Source organism: Manis pentadactyla, chromosome 3 (assembly GCF_030020395.1).
Source record: "Manis pentadactyla isolate mManPen7 chromosome 3, mManPen7.hap1, whole genome shotgun sequence".
In the NCBI taxonomy this organism is placed as follows: Eukaryota; Metazoa; Chordata; class Mammalia; order Pholidota; family Manidae; genus Manis; species Manis pentadactyla.
In genome coordinates, this window is record NC_080021.1 from 16,837,368 (window position 1) to 16,850,020 (window position 12,653).

The 12,653-nt window shown below is 39.6% G+C and overlaps 1 protein-coding gene and 1 long non-coding RNA gene across 2 annotated transcripts in view; one reads left to right on the forward strand and one right to left on the reverse strand.

The window, feature by feature from the left end:
- LOC130682814 (serine/threonine-protein kinase TAO1-like) overlaps nt 1-3,254 on the reverse strand; it is a 187,297-nt gene extending 184,043 nt beyond the window's left edge. Inside the window, exon 1 of the mRNA XM_057497752.1 lies at nt 3,105-3,254. The gene's annotated coding sequence lies outside the window, so the exon portion shown is untranslated. The remainder of the gene's footprint in view (nt 1-3,104) is intronic.
- Nucleotides 3,255-3,287: 33 nt separating this feature from the next.
- LOC130682815 (uncharacterized) lies at nt 3,288-12,093 on the forward strand. Its single transcript, XR_008996171.1, has 4 exons — nt 3,288-3,455; nt 6,998-7,163; nt 9,519-10,095; nt 11,593-12,093. It is a non-coding gene; the product is annotated as an uncharacterized LOC130682815 (long non-coding RNA).
- Nucleotides 12,094-12,653: the final 560 nt, after the last annotated feature.

Below are 12,653 nucleotides of genomic sequence, written 5' to 3' on the forward strand. Positions count from 1 at the left end.
AAAATGAAAGCAAGGTCATTTAGATTTGGGGCTTACTTGTTACGGCACCAATTGTTAGTCATAAAACACAGTCCTGCAAGGATCAAATGATATGGTTCAAGTATTCAGTTTTCTAGTCAGTCTTGATTTGGGTGTTACTCTAAATTGTCTAGAACAGTGCTGTCCAATAGAACTTTCTGCCATGACAAAAATGTTCTATAATCTTCACTTTCCAATATAGTGGACACTAGGCACATATGACTATCGATTACCAGAAATGTGGTTAGCATGACTGAGGAACTGAATTTTAAATATTATTTAACCGATTTAACTTTAAATAACCACACGTGGCTGGTAGCTATTACCCTGGACTGCACAGTTCTGGAGAAATCATTATCAAAGTGTACTATTTCTATGAACTAGGAGGAAAGCAAGACGGGGGCAAGCCATAGTATAAACAGGGCATATCTCACTGGAATATCAATTTTACTTAACGGTAACATGAAACATGCTTACACTAAAATAAATGCTAGCTACATGATTGAGTAAAACATGGAGGCAATATAAAGTAGGGATTAAGCTTGCAGCCTCTGGAGCCAGATTTCCTGAGTTCACAGCCTGACATTGTCACTTGAATAACTGAATGGCTTTAATCAAGTTATTTAATATCTTAATGCTTCACTTTTCCCTTCTATAAAATAGGAATGATCTAGTGTGTACCTCAAGGATTACTGTGACAATTGAATGCGTTAACAAGTATAATAAAGCATGTAAGTCTTTAAAAGTGGAAATGAACATTACCATCAACTTCATCATTATAATGCTGTGAGCAACAATACAGAGCAGTGTTAAGAAAGTGGACACTGGAAATTCTGTCCTGCCCATGCCTTTTAAGGCTGTATGGCCTTGGTTAAGTTGTTTAACTTCTCTATCTTCAGTTTGCTCCTTTGTAAAAAAGGAAATAATCATATTTACCTCACAGCATTACTAAGGACTTTCTGAGGAATGTGTATTTTTATGAACACCCTAATGTTCCTTAGGGCCAAACAAGTATGGAGAACATTGAGATCATTGAGTCCTCCCCAAAATATGTATGTTGAAGCCCTAATCCCAATGTATTTGGATAATATTTAGAAAGGTGGCTTTTAGGTTCAGATTATGTTATGCATGAGCTTGGGGCCCTCCTGAAGAGGTTAATGTCCTTATTAGAAGAGGAAGAAACAACATGGCTTGCTTGCTCTCTACCACGTAAGGACACAGTGAGAAAGGGGCCTTCTGCAAGTCACAAGGGCCCAGATCCAAATGTGCCAGCACCCTCATCGCAGACTTCCAGTCTCCAAAAATGCAAGAAATAAATTCCCGTTTTTTAAGCCACCAATCTATGGTATTTTTTTTAAAGCAGCTCAAACTGCCAAGGCACAGTGTATGTAAGAATTAATACGATCCAGTAAAATGCAAAGTGTATACCACATGGTAGCTATCCTTATTATCTGAATGCAAAATTCACATTACTCCAATGAAACTTTCCACTTGCAGAGATCTGGAGAAAATTTCCTTCTGTAATTCTGGAGTTTTTCAAGGGAAAAGATTCAGCCTGAGAAGTTAAGAGAATGGATGGAAAGGAAAGATGAAGTAGACCCACTTTTCCCTATTTCTCCCACTAAGTATAGCAGAGTACGTAATTCATAGGACAACCCCCTCCCCCAGCAAAGAAATACCTGACCTCAAATGTCAATAGTGCAGTGGTTGAGAAATCCCGGTTAAAATCAACCTCCTCTTGAAGCCTTCCCCAAGTAACAACAATCTTTTTGTTCCCTGTACCTATGGTCTCCAGTAATAAAACAAGGTTATGTATTTGCCGAGTTTTTCCCTAGCATTTTATTGTGCCTCCCCTTACAGGCCTTGTCTTAAGCCATTCAGGCTGCTGTAATAAAATACCACAGATTGGTTACCTTATAAATGGACATTTATTTCTCATAATTCTGGAGGCTGGGAAGTCCAAGATCAAGGAGCCTGCATGGTCACATTCTGGTGAAAGCCCTCCTCCTGGTCATAGCCCATGCCTTCTTACTCTTTGTTTTCACAAGGTAGAAAGGGAAGGGAGTTCTCTGGAGCCTCTTTTATAATGCACTAACCCCATTCATGAGGGCTCCATCCTCCTGAACTAAGCACCTCCAGAATGCCCCATCTCCTAAAACCCAGAAACTGGCGCTAGGATTTCAACGTACCAGATGTGGGGTGGGGAAGGGACACAAACATTCAGGCCGTAGCAGGTCTGTAAGATTTTTCTGTAAGCAAGACCAATTACCAGCTATTGTAAAAACACTTCTCTACTGTTGCCTCTTCTCATCTTCCTGTACAACACAGTAGTAGACACACAACAATTTATAGACCCTAGGCTGACCATCTTAAGTCTACAGGGGCCTATCCAAGTTCAGCCAGAGCTGTGTCTTCTTTTTCAAAACACAGCTTTCTTTGCGAAGACTTCTCTTATCTGCACAAGCGACCGCTCATTCCTTGCCTCCTGCTACCACTATGCCTATCACAATCACATGCACACTTCTATTATAAAACTCAGTAAAGCTTATCAGAAGTATTTGCTCTTATGTCTGCCACTCCTTCACCCTGGGAGCCACAGGAACTAGAACTCTGACATATTCTCCAGCATATAAAACCGCTCCTTACACTAAATAGGCGTCAGTAAACATTTGGCCAGTTAAAACTGTAATGGCAAGCACCCTTTCGGCTCCCTGTGCCCATAAACTGGTGCCCGGAAACTTCATTCTCATCGCTAATCCTCACAACCATTTACAGACGAGAAAAGGAAACTGAGGCTCAGAGTGTTTACTTAAACGCGCTGCCCAAGGCCCTGATTTCAAAGCTCAAACCAGATTAGTCCGCACGAAGAACTCGTGATCTTTTCCCCACACACTTGGGCTGAAGGATGGAGAGACGACGTCCCGGAGAGGTAGGTCAACTGCCGCAGCCACACTGCTAAAGGTGAAAAAGAACTAGGCCCAAAGCCCACGTCCAGAGAGCCCAGCTCAGGGCAGCTGCGGAGCGCACGAGAAGGAGGAGACACCTCCCGCCACACCCCACATCACCACCCCCCGTTTCTGACTTACCTGGCTGCTCGACCTAGATCCGTCTGGCTGCACCCCGACTTCCCACACCAGACCCCAACTCCTTCCTTAACTCCTTTCCCTTGTAGCTGAAACGCCGAGCGCAGGCTCATGCGTCATCAGCTCTCGCAGCCAAATGGTCACATGATGCTCCGCCCAGGTCTCCGCCCCTTTGGTCATGTGACGGCCAGGGGGCCCCTCCCCACCGGGGCGGAAGCCGGGTCCAGCCGGCAGAAGATCCGGGGCTGGGGAAAAAAGGGTAGTCCTGCGAAGACTGAAGGGTGAGGACGGGGCGCCCACTCTGCGCGTGATCGCCGGCCCTGCGCGTGCGCCCTGGCGCGGCCCGGGTGACAGGTGAGTCGCGGCGGGATGCACACGCCGCCTCCTTTATACACCCTCCCGGGGCCGGGCCGCGCTGGCCGAGGGGGCGTCCGCTGTATGGAGTTGGGTCTGGCTGGCGGCACCCGCGGTGCAGGACTGAGGCGCCTACTTGGGCTGGGGCTGCAGTCCTGGCTCTGCATCGCTACTTGGCAGTGATCTTCCACGACGTTTTGGCGCTTTAGGAAGTCATGCACAGCTGTTTGGCCCGCATCTGGTCTTCCAAGTTTCCGGAAGCAATGTGTGCACATCGTTATACCTCCACTTATTCGTGAAAACTGAGTGGTTGGTTTTACTCGGGTTTGAATTCAAGTTCTGCTGTAGGCTGTGAGTTTGGGCAAGTCATTGCCATTCTCTGCACAGAAATTCCCTCCATGGTCGTGCCAAAGACCTTTGCAGTTCAGATACAGTTCCGAGCGTCCTGACTTGTCTATAGTTGCACAGGAAGGAAAAAAAAAAAAAAGGCAGAGCCTGTAATGGAGCCAAGTCTATTTCTACGGAGCTCCTCCAACATAGGCTATGGTGGGGGCGGTGGGAGGCGTTTGGGGAAGAGAGGGAGAGGTTTTGCCATCTCTGCCCACAAGTAGAAACACCTTGTAGCTTTCCTTCTCCTGTCTTTTCGGGAATTCATGAATCAGAACTTCTCAGGAAGAAGTATGCTGGTCACTTTTATCTTGATCAACGCCATTATGTTTTGTTCCTGATAATAGATAAATGGAGACCAGTGCTTCCTCCTTTATGGAGCTGAGGTTTTATGAGAGGATAAAAATAGATTTATCTTCTTTTGTCCTCTGAGTAAGGTAAATAGTAGCTCATCCCAGGACAATTTAATAGCCTTCAGAATTCAGTTTTGTACTTACTGGGTAATTGCTATGATGCTGTGCTTCATTCTTGAAATCATGTTATCTTTTGTCTACGGTTACTTTCCAAACAAACCATAGTTCCTTACCAAATTTTCAAAAATAAAGTTACCACCACTTTTCTGAGTGCTTTGTGAAAAAAAATGGGGAAATCGATTGGGATCTCTGGTTTCATTTCACAGCCTTTATTGAGAAAACTGGCCTTTATGAATTTTCTTCATCCCCTATCATTTAGAGAACCACTAAATGGAAGATTTAATGTAGCTTCTTCTACAATGTTTGTTTGTACATTCTAGAGTGACTTTTTAAAGCTCAACTAAGTCTTAATACTTTTGATAAAGCCACCTACCCCTGAGATTACTGCATCATGATTAGGCATCTTTAATAATCATTCTTAGATTCTGTTCTTTAGGGCCAGTTTTTCAGCCAGCAAAAGGGTATTTACCATATACTCTAGCCAAATATTTTGAACATTGTCTACAATGTTAATTCTTGAATAACAATTTAAGGATTAAAATAAGAGATGGACACACAAAAGTCTTGACTTAGTATCTCAGGCCTAGGCTAACCTGACCATGTGCATGCAACACTGAGTGTATCTGCCCTTCTTTTTTGGGGGGGAAAGGAGACAGATAATGTTGTTTTGCTATAAGCTGTTTTCTCTATGGCCCCATTGTCTGTGCTATATTGATATCCAAAATCTGGTGGCAGTTACACCTGTTAATCATAGCTTGTCCTCCTCTCAGTTGAGTCTAGAGTTTCATCCTGCTCAGACCTGGATTGGATTGGTGGTCTTTAGAGGACCTCAGTAGGTGATTTTCTTTTTGCCCATTTTCCATTACTTTCCACCTTTTCTTATCTCACTTTCCAAGCGAGACCATTTCTGTGCAAAAATTGGAATGAAATTATATGAAATTCAGCCTATTAGAAAGAAGTGTAGTTTAGCATCACAGAGAAAACAGAAAGGACTTATTAATAACTTATGCCTTAATGTGTGTTATAGGATACCCTCATGACAGAGAGTTCTAGACAACTACAGCAGCTTCTCAGCAATCCTTGCTGTCGGAGCCCACCCCCCCCACCTCCTCTGATGTGTGCTTCTACCCCTTGCTCTCTCTGCACCAGCCACTGCAGCCACTTTGCCATTATTCCTTAACTGCACCTAGTACATTCCTGCCCTGGGGCCTTTGCCCTTACTTGTAACCCCTGCCTGGACGCCCTTCTCCCAGATAGTTATCTATTGTAAAATAACACATTGCCCCCAAACCAGTAAATATTTGTTGTCTTTTAGTTTCCTGCAGTCAGGAATCAGCATTCTTGCTTAGCTGTGTGCCTTTGGCTCAAGGGCTCTTGGGAGTCAAGCTGTGGTCCAGGTCAAGCTGTCATTTTATCTGAAGGCTCAGCTGGGGTTGGGGGATCCATTCTCAAGCTCACTCAAGTGGCTGTTGGTAGTCCTCTCCCTCCTTTGTCACATGGATCCCTACACAGGGCTCTCTCACAGTATGACAACTTGCTTCACCCAGGGCAAACAAGTAGAGGGTGTCCATCTTCTGTATCCATTCATCTACTGATGGATGCTTAGGTTGCTTCCATATCTTGGCTATTGTAAATAGTGCAGCGATAAACATAGGGGTACATCTGTCTTTTTCAAACTGGAGTGTTGCATTCTTAGGGTAAATTCCTAGAAGTGGATTTCCTGGGTCAAATGGTAAGTCTATTTTGAGCATTTTGAGGAACCTCCATACTGCTTTCCACAATGGTTGAACTAATATACATTCCCACCAGCAGTGTAGGAGGGTTCCCCTTTCTCCACAACCTCACCAACATTTGTTGTTGTTTGTCTTTTGGATGGTAGCCATCCTTACTGGGGTGAGGTGATATCTCATTGTGGTTTTAATTTGCATTTCTCTGATGACAAGCGATGTGGAGCATCTTTTCACGTGTCTGTTGGCCATCTGAATTTCTTCTTTGGAGAAGTGTCTGTTTAGCTCCTCTGCCCATTTTTTAATTGGATATTTGCTTTTTGTTTGTTGAGGTGCATGAGCTCTTTATATATTTTGGATGTCAACCCTTTATCGGATCTGTCATTTATGAATATATTCTCCCATACTGTAGGATAACTTTTTGTTCTATTGATGGTGTCCTTTGCTGTACAGAAGCTTTTCAGCTTGATGTAGTCCCACTTGTTCATTTTTGCTTCTGTTTCCCTTGCCCGGGGAGATATGTTCAAGAAGAGGTCACTCATGTTTATGTCTAAGAGATTTTTGCCTATGTTTTTTTCTAAGAGTTTTATGGTTTCATGACTTATGTTTAAGTCTTTGATCCATTTTGAATTTACTTTTGTGTATGGGGTTAGACAGTGATCCAGTTTCATTCTACATGACATATATGCTAACAAGCTGTCCAGTTTTGCCAGCACCATCTGTTGAAGAGACTGTCATTTCCCCATTGTATGTCCATGGCTCCTTTATCGAATATTAATTGACCATATATGTTTGGGTTAATGTTTGGAGTCTCTATTCTGTTCCATTGGTCTGTGGCTCTGTTCTTGTGCCAGTACCAAATTGTCTTGAATACTGTGGCTTTGTAGTAGGGCTTGCTCCTTTGAATGTTAAATTAATGATCTTTTTTAATGCTTGCTTTGGCATTATTTTCTAGGGTGTGGAAACTTCTCATTTGGAATTAGTAGAATCTATTTGGACATATATGCCACATGTTCACATTTTGGGGAAATTTTGTAATCATAATGGAGCATTTCCAATTCCTCCTGAAAATAAACTGAAAATTCCTGTAGGAGCCAAAATTCAAACTTCACATTTAGTTGGTGAGTACACATTTCTTGGGTCACTTGTGGTTCTTTGAAATGCCATATAACAATATTCACTGAAGGAATAATGAGAATTTTAGAAATGGTTTTGCTGATTGCTAATGGCAAAAGAAATGTCTGAGACTTGTATAAAAATTTACATTTCCCATTAAAGAGCCCTGTGTCAGTGGGTGGATGCAGCAAAAAAAATAGTGTTTCATGACCAATCTCTTCCCTTTTTGAAGACAGTTTTGAAAATCATTGGGTTTTACTCGTTTTGTTTATGTTTTTTCCTTAGTGCCAGAATCCTGCAGTATTATCCCCCATTTTACCCACCATCTGTTGCCGTAGCATGTGTATACAGAGTTGAAAGCTAAAGTTGACTATGCCTTTTTGGGAGGACCAGGTTAAGAAGTAATCCTTACAGTGGGAGTATTCTGTAGAATTTAGCTTTTAAAGAACAACCATTCAAGTACTAATTTTGCTTTCTCTGCTTGCTGTTACTGGCAGGGCTTCTGCTGACTTAGGTTTAAAAGTTGCATTAAACTCGTTTGTCAGCTACTGTTTGTTAAATGCCATCACCCTGGGTCCTTGGATTTCTCTCAGAGTCTCATGTCACTTCCTTGGCTTCTCTCTGCTTTACAGTGTTCAGTGTCTTGGGCAAGTTCCTCAAGCTGTTTCCTTCCATTTGGAATTTAGAAGTTACCTGTCTTCTTTTATTTTCCATATCTCCTGACTTTTCCCCCCTCCTAGCCTCTCCTATATCTATGGTCCTCTGCTGGTATGATTCTTGGTGTTAAGCCAGTTATTCCTCCTGAAAATAAACGGAAAATTCCTATAGGAATTCTTGGTGTTATATGATTCTTGATGTTAAGGATAAAATACCTTTATCAATTTTAGATGTTAAAATAAATGAATGACCAGTTTCCCAGTCATGCCAACTGGCTTCTGCCACACATTTACAAATACTTAAGATTCATACATTTGTAGAAACAGCTTTAGTCTCTCTCTGGATACCATCCAGAAGCTATGATATTTAAAGCCAGCTAGCCTACCATTGTTTTGAGAAATTTAAATTTTCCCACTAGTGTAACAGTGGGTATTGGTAGTCAAATAGTAATTTTGTGTACCTATTCCTTTCACAGCCTCATAATTTTGCTCTCAGTAACCTATTTTCATTTTATATTTACTGGGCAAATGTATCCTGGAGAAGTTGTAGAGTTATGAGAAAGACTTGTTAAAACCCGTCTTCCCATATGCCTCTTCTAAAGAAAGAGCAAAGTATAAATTGTCAACTTGAAAAACAGACTCTTGAGCTTATACACAGAATACTGTCGTGAGTGATTTTGTTTGTCCTGGTGGTAGTGGAGACAGAAGTAGTATTGTATTGAGAAGTGCATTTCCAGATTCAAAAATATATGTTAAGATGTATACTGGGGAGAGGAGACAAAAGAATATAACAGAGCACGCTTGATTAGAATTAGCTTATTTTCTTTTTTGTGTTTTGGTAGTTTGAGTTCCTGTGCATTCCTTTATGATTGGGGGAGGGGAAAACCACATCCTTTAAAATTAATGTAAAATCTTGCATCTTTTTATTTAAAAACACATCTGCCAGTGTTAAAGGTATTTATTACCAAGAAGTTACTTGAAACAAAAAATAATGTATTTTACAGTCTTTTCCAGATGCACACCGCACAACTGATAGTGACTGGCAATGTTAAAGCTGTAGTCTACTAATAATTTTATTTAATCAAACACTGGTGAATAGTTTTCTATTAATATAGCGTATCATATTTATTTTCTTTTTAACTCTGACCCTATTGTGTGAATGTTCTTGTGCAAAGAAGAACTGGATTGAAAGCTCAGCAACATAGAAATGTTGATATGTTGAGCCTCTAACAAGGTTTATGGAAAAGATCATGGAATTGAGTTATTAGACTCAAATTTAACCCAATGATGTGACCTTCAAGTTACTGAATTCCTTTGAGCATCAGATTTACCATGTGGAATCAATCTGTATTATATGATTATTGACAAGATTAAATAGGATATATGTTTAGTTTGGGAGCAGCTGCTCAGCATAATCAGTTTAATAGTTTGTGCTGTTTTTTTGCAAATAGGTTATTTTGGAACTTAAACTATTAACACTGTGGGTTCTAAATTTTTTCAAAATATATATTACATTTTGAAAAACATATCAGAGACAAAAGTTTGTTAAAATTTTACCTCTTTAAATCAGTTACTAATATACCAATAAGGAATAGTTTTCCACTAAATATCTTCAAACTAGATAAACTTTTCTGTCATAGATTTTAATTTACTAATGGGGTCAGTGAAGATGTTTCTTTGAGTTCTATATGATTACTTTCTTAGTTCAACTGGCATGATTTTGCTTTTTTTGACCCTGTGATGTATGAGAGTTTGTGGCAGCTTATCCTCACCTCTCAAAGTTCAGATGCTGATGCTGTTTTCTCTGCAATGGATTTGGCATTTGCAATTGACCTGTGTAAAGAAGAGGGTGGAGGGACAGGTAAAGCAAATATGTAATTTTCTGATTCTGGCAAAAGAATTGTCTGTTGTACTTATCTTACATAGAAACAGTTTAGATAGATTGGGACCAAGAGAGGGAGAGACACAAGTAGATGAAGTGGAGGAGGGGGTGGTGGTGGGGTTTGGAGATGGATGGAGAGTTAGTTCTTTTGTGCTTATTTAGGCCAAAAATGTTTGTATTTCCTAGGTAAGGTATAGAATTGTCTTTAGATTTAAAAATTTCAGAAAATTGTTACTAGTGTTTTGACAAAATTGTTTTTCAATGGTACTGCTAAATTTTTTACAAGTTGAACTTATTCCTAATGGTGTAAATATACCAGTCACGCCCCAGAATGTCTATGAGTATGTGCAGAAATATGCAGAACACAGAATGTTGGTAGTTGCAGAACAGCCATTACATGTAAGTGTGTTCTGGAAAGTGTTCTAATGAGGCTATTTGTGTCTTCCTGTGTGGTTAAACTAGCTCAGGAGCATATTCAGCTTGTCTATAGAAGGTCAAAAATTTTAAACCAAAATGTATTTATGTACAGTGTAAATTATACCTGAATGCAAACCGAGTATTTATTTTCTTTTGAGCAGGCTACTTGGAAAAAATCATATAATCATCAGAAAGTAAGTTTGGGAAGGATGTTTATGGGACTGAAATGATGACTGTTTGGGGTCCTACAACTAACCATACTCCTAGTGACCCAGTAGAAGGACTCCTAAGATTCAGATGCAGTTGTACTCATAGGTATGATAATAGCAAAAGGACTCTCAACAAGGGAAAACAATGCATCAGACCAAGTGTGGAGGATCCAGATGCAGGCTTCCAACGTTCTCTCTGGGGGAATGGGTTGTCACAAAGAATACACTCACCAGCAGTGAATTACAGCAGAGTGCTGGAGTGTTTGTGCATAGGGAAACCTGCTTGATAGTCAAAGCCCAGGGTTTTTACTGGAGTCCAGTCCCATAAGCATTTTCTGCCTGTGCAGCCAGCCATGATTACTGAAATTCAGATTCCTAGAAGAAAGCACATGTTCATCATAAAACAACATTGTTTGCACAAGTAGTCTAGGCAAGCTGGTACAACAAGGTTCATTACCTCAGGCATACAAAATAGCCACATCAATTAGTAATATAGGGAAAATACAAAAACCAATTTCTAGGTGCCAGGCAAGGACCATCCCCTCAGTCAGGCCCTTCTAAAGAGCCTAACATCAGGCCTGGTCTGCTATGTTAACTTTCTCCTATGGTAAAATATTAAAGTGTTTCTGATCCATGTAGGGTCTAGAATCATACTGTCAGGGCTCAAATTATGGCTGCACCACCCTCTAGCTGAATAACACTAGTAAACTGCTTAAGTACTTTGTGCCTTGGTTCCCTCCTCTGTAAAATGAGGATAGGATTAAGTGCATTAATACATGTAAGGTGCTTAGAACAGTTCTTGGCATTTGGTAATTTCTCTGTGAGCTTCTAGATTTGGGGTTTATGTCTGGGACATTTGTTTTTGTCATTATCATACCTTTCCTAGGATGCTGACAAGATGATAATGTTTTTGACAAATTAAAACTATTCTTATTTAATGACTAGCCTGTTATTAACATAATTTTTAAAATTCAATTAATTCAATGTATCTTCACTTTTGAACCTATAGCCTATTTATTTATTTATTTATTTTTTAGATAATTATTTTTTATTGAAGGGTAGTTGACACAAGAACCTATAGCCTATTTACAGTGTGCTTTTTTTGCCACCTCTTTTGAATCGGTCAATAAGAAATCCAAAATATAGAACTTTTAAAATGAGAATTAGTAGTATTAGGCTGCTAAAATTAGATATTAGACTTCAACAATAAATGCTACATGGAAAATAATGTACTGATAGTAATAAAAGGGTAAATTTTGAAGTTCTCTAGGCAATGAGGAAAGGTCTATTGGATGTGCTTCCCAAAAATTCATTAGAAGATTTAACAGCAGAAGACTTTAGGCTTTTGGTAAATGGCTGTGGTGAAGTTAATGTGCAAATGCTGATCAGTTTCACCTCTTTCAATAATGAATCAGGTATGATTTTTTAAAATGTTTAAGGAATAAATTACATAGATTAGGCATTTTATAAGTTTCTGGTTCTTAAATATGTATAGGGCTTAGGAAATGCTGTATTACTCAGGTGTTAAAAATATTTTTTTAAAACCATTAAACTCTTATGGCTTGGCATTAGGTTATTTTATTGCTTAATTTTTCAAGGTTTTAAAGGTTTTAAATAATAGACGGTTTGGTGTAAATATAAGTAAAAAATTTTTGTGGTAAGCAACTATAAAAGGTATTTTTATATACTAATTTTAAAAAATCCATGTGACAGTTCTGTTTGTTGGTCCTTCCTGATTTTCATTAAAGAATTTGACTGCATGATGTTTGCTTTGTAGAGCTGGACCCAAAGCACATAGACACATGGAGACTCTAGAATAACCAGAGGTAGGGGTAATCCCCCTAGAATAACGTCTACCTTCAATGCTTGATTTACTGCAGTTCTTTCTTTTCAAAGTCCAGTAGTTTAGGAACAGACTTGCTAGCTGTGACTATACAGTAGAGGTACAAGCACTCATAAGAGTATTTTGCCTATGGCCCAGATTATTATATACATGAAGGTACTAGTTTTTCTTCCCCTTTCTCTTTTATGCTTAGCAAATAGCACAAATTATAGTTAAATTTGGATAAATTGTTTTTTCTTCATGCTTGACAACACAGAGACATCATTGTATAATAGTTTTTATGCTTTTAAATAGAGTTTTCAATACTTGTGAGGTAAGAATTTATCTCATACCAAAAGTCTTAAGAGGAAAAAATATCTGAAGATACTCCAGTGATGATCCTCAGATAATAAGCAGTATTGGCATCATCTGGAATCTTTTTAGAAATACAGAATCTCTGGTCCCTTCGTTCCCCCATACCTAGTGAATGAGAATCTGCATTTTTAAGA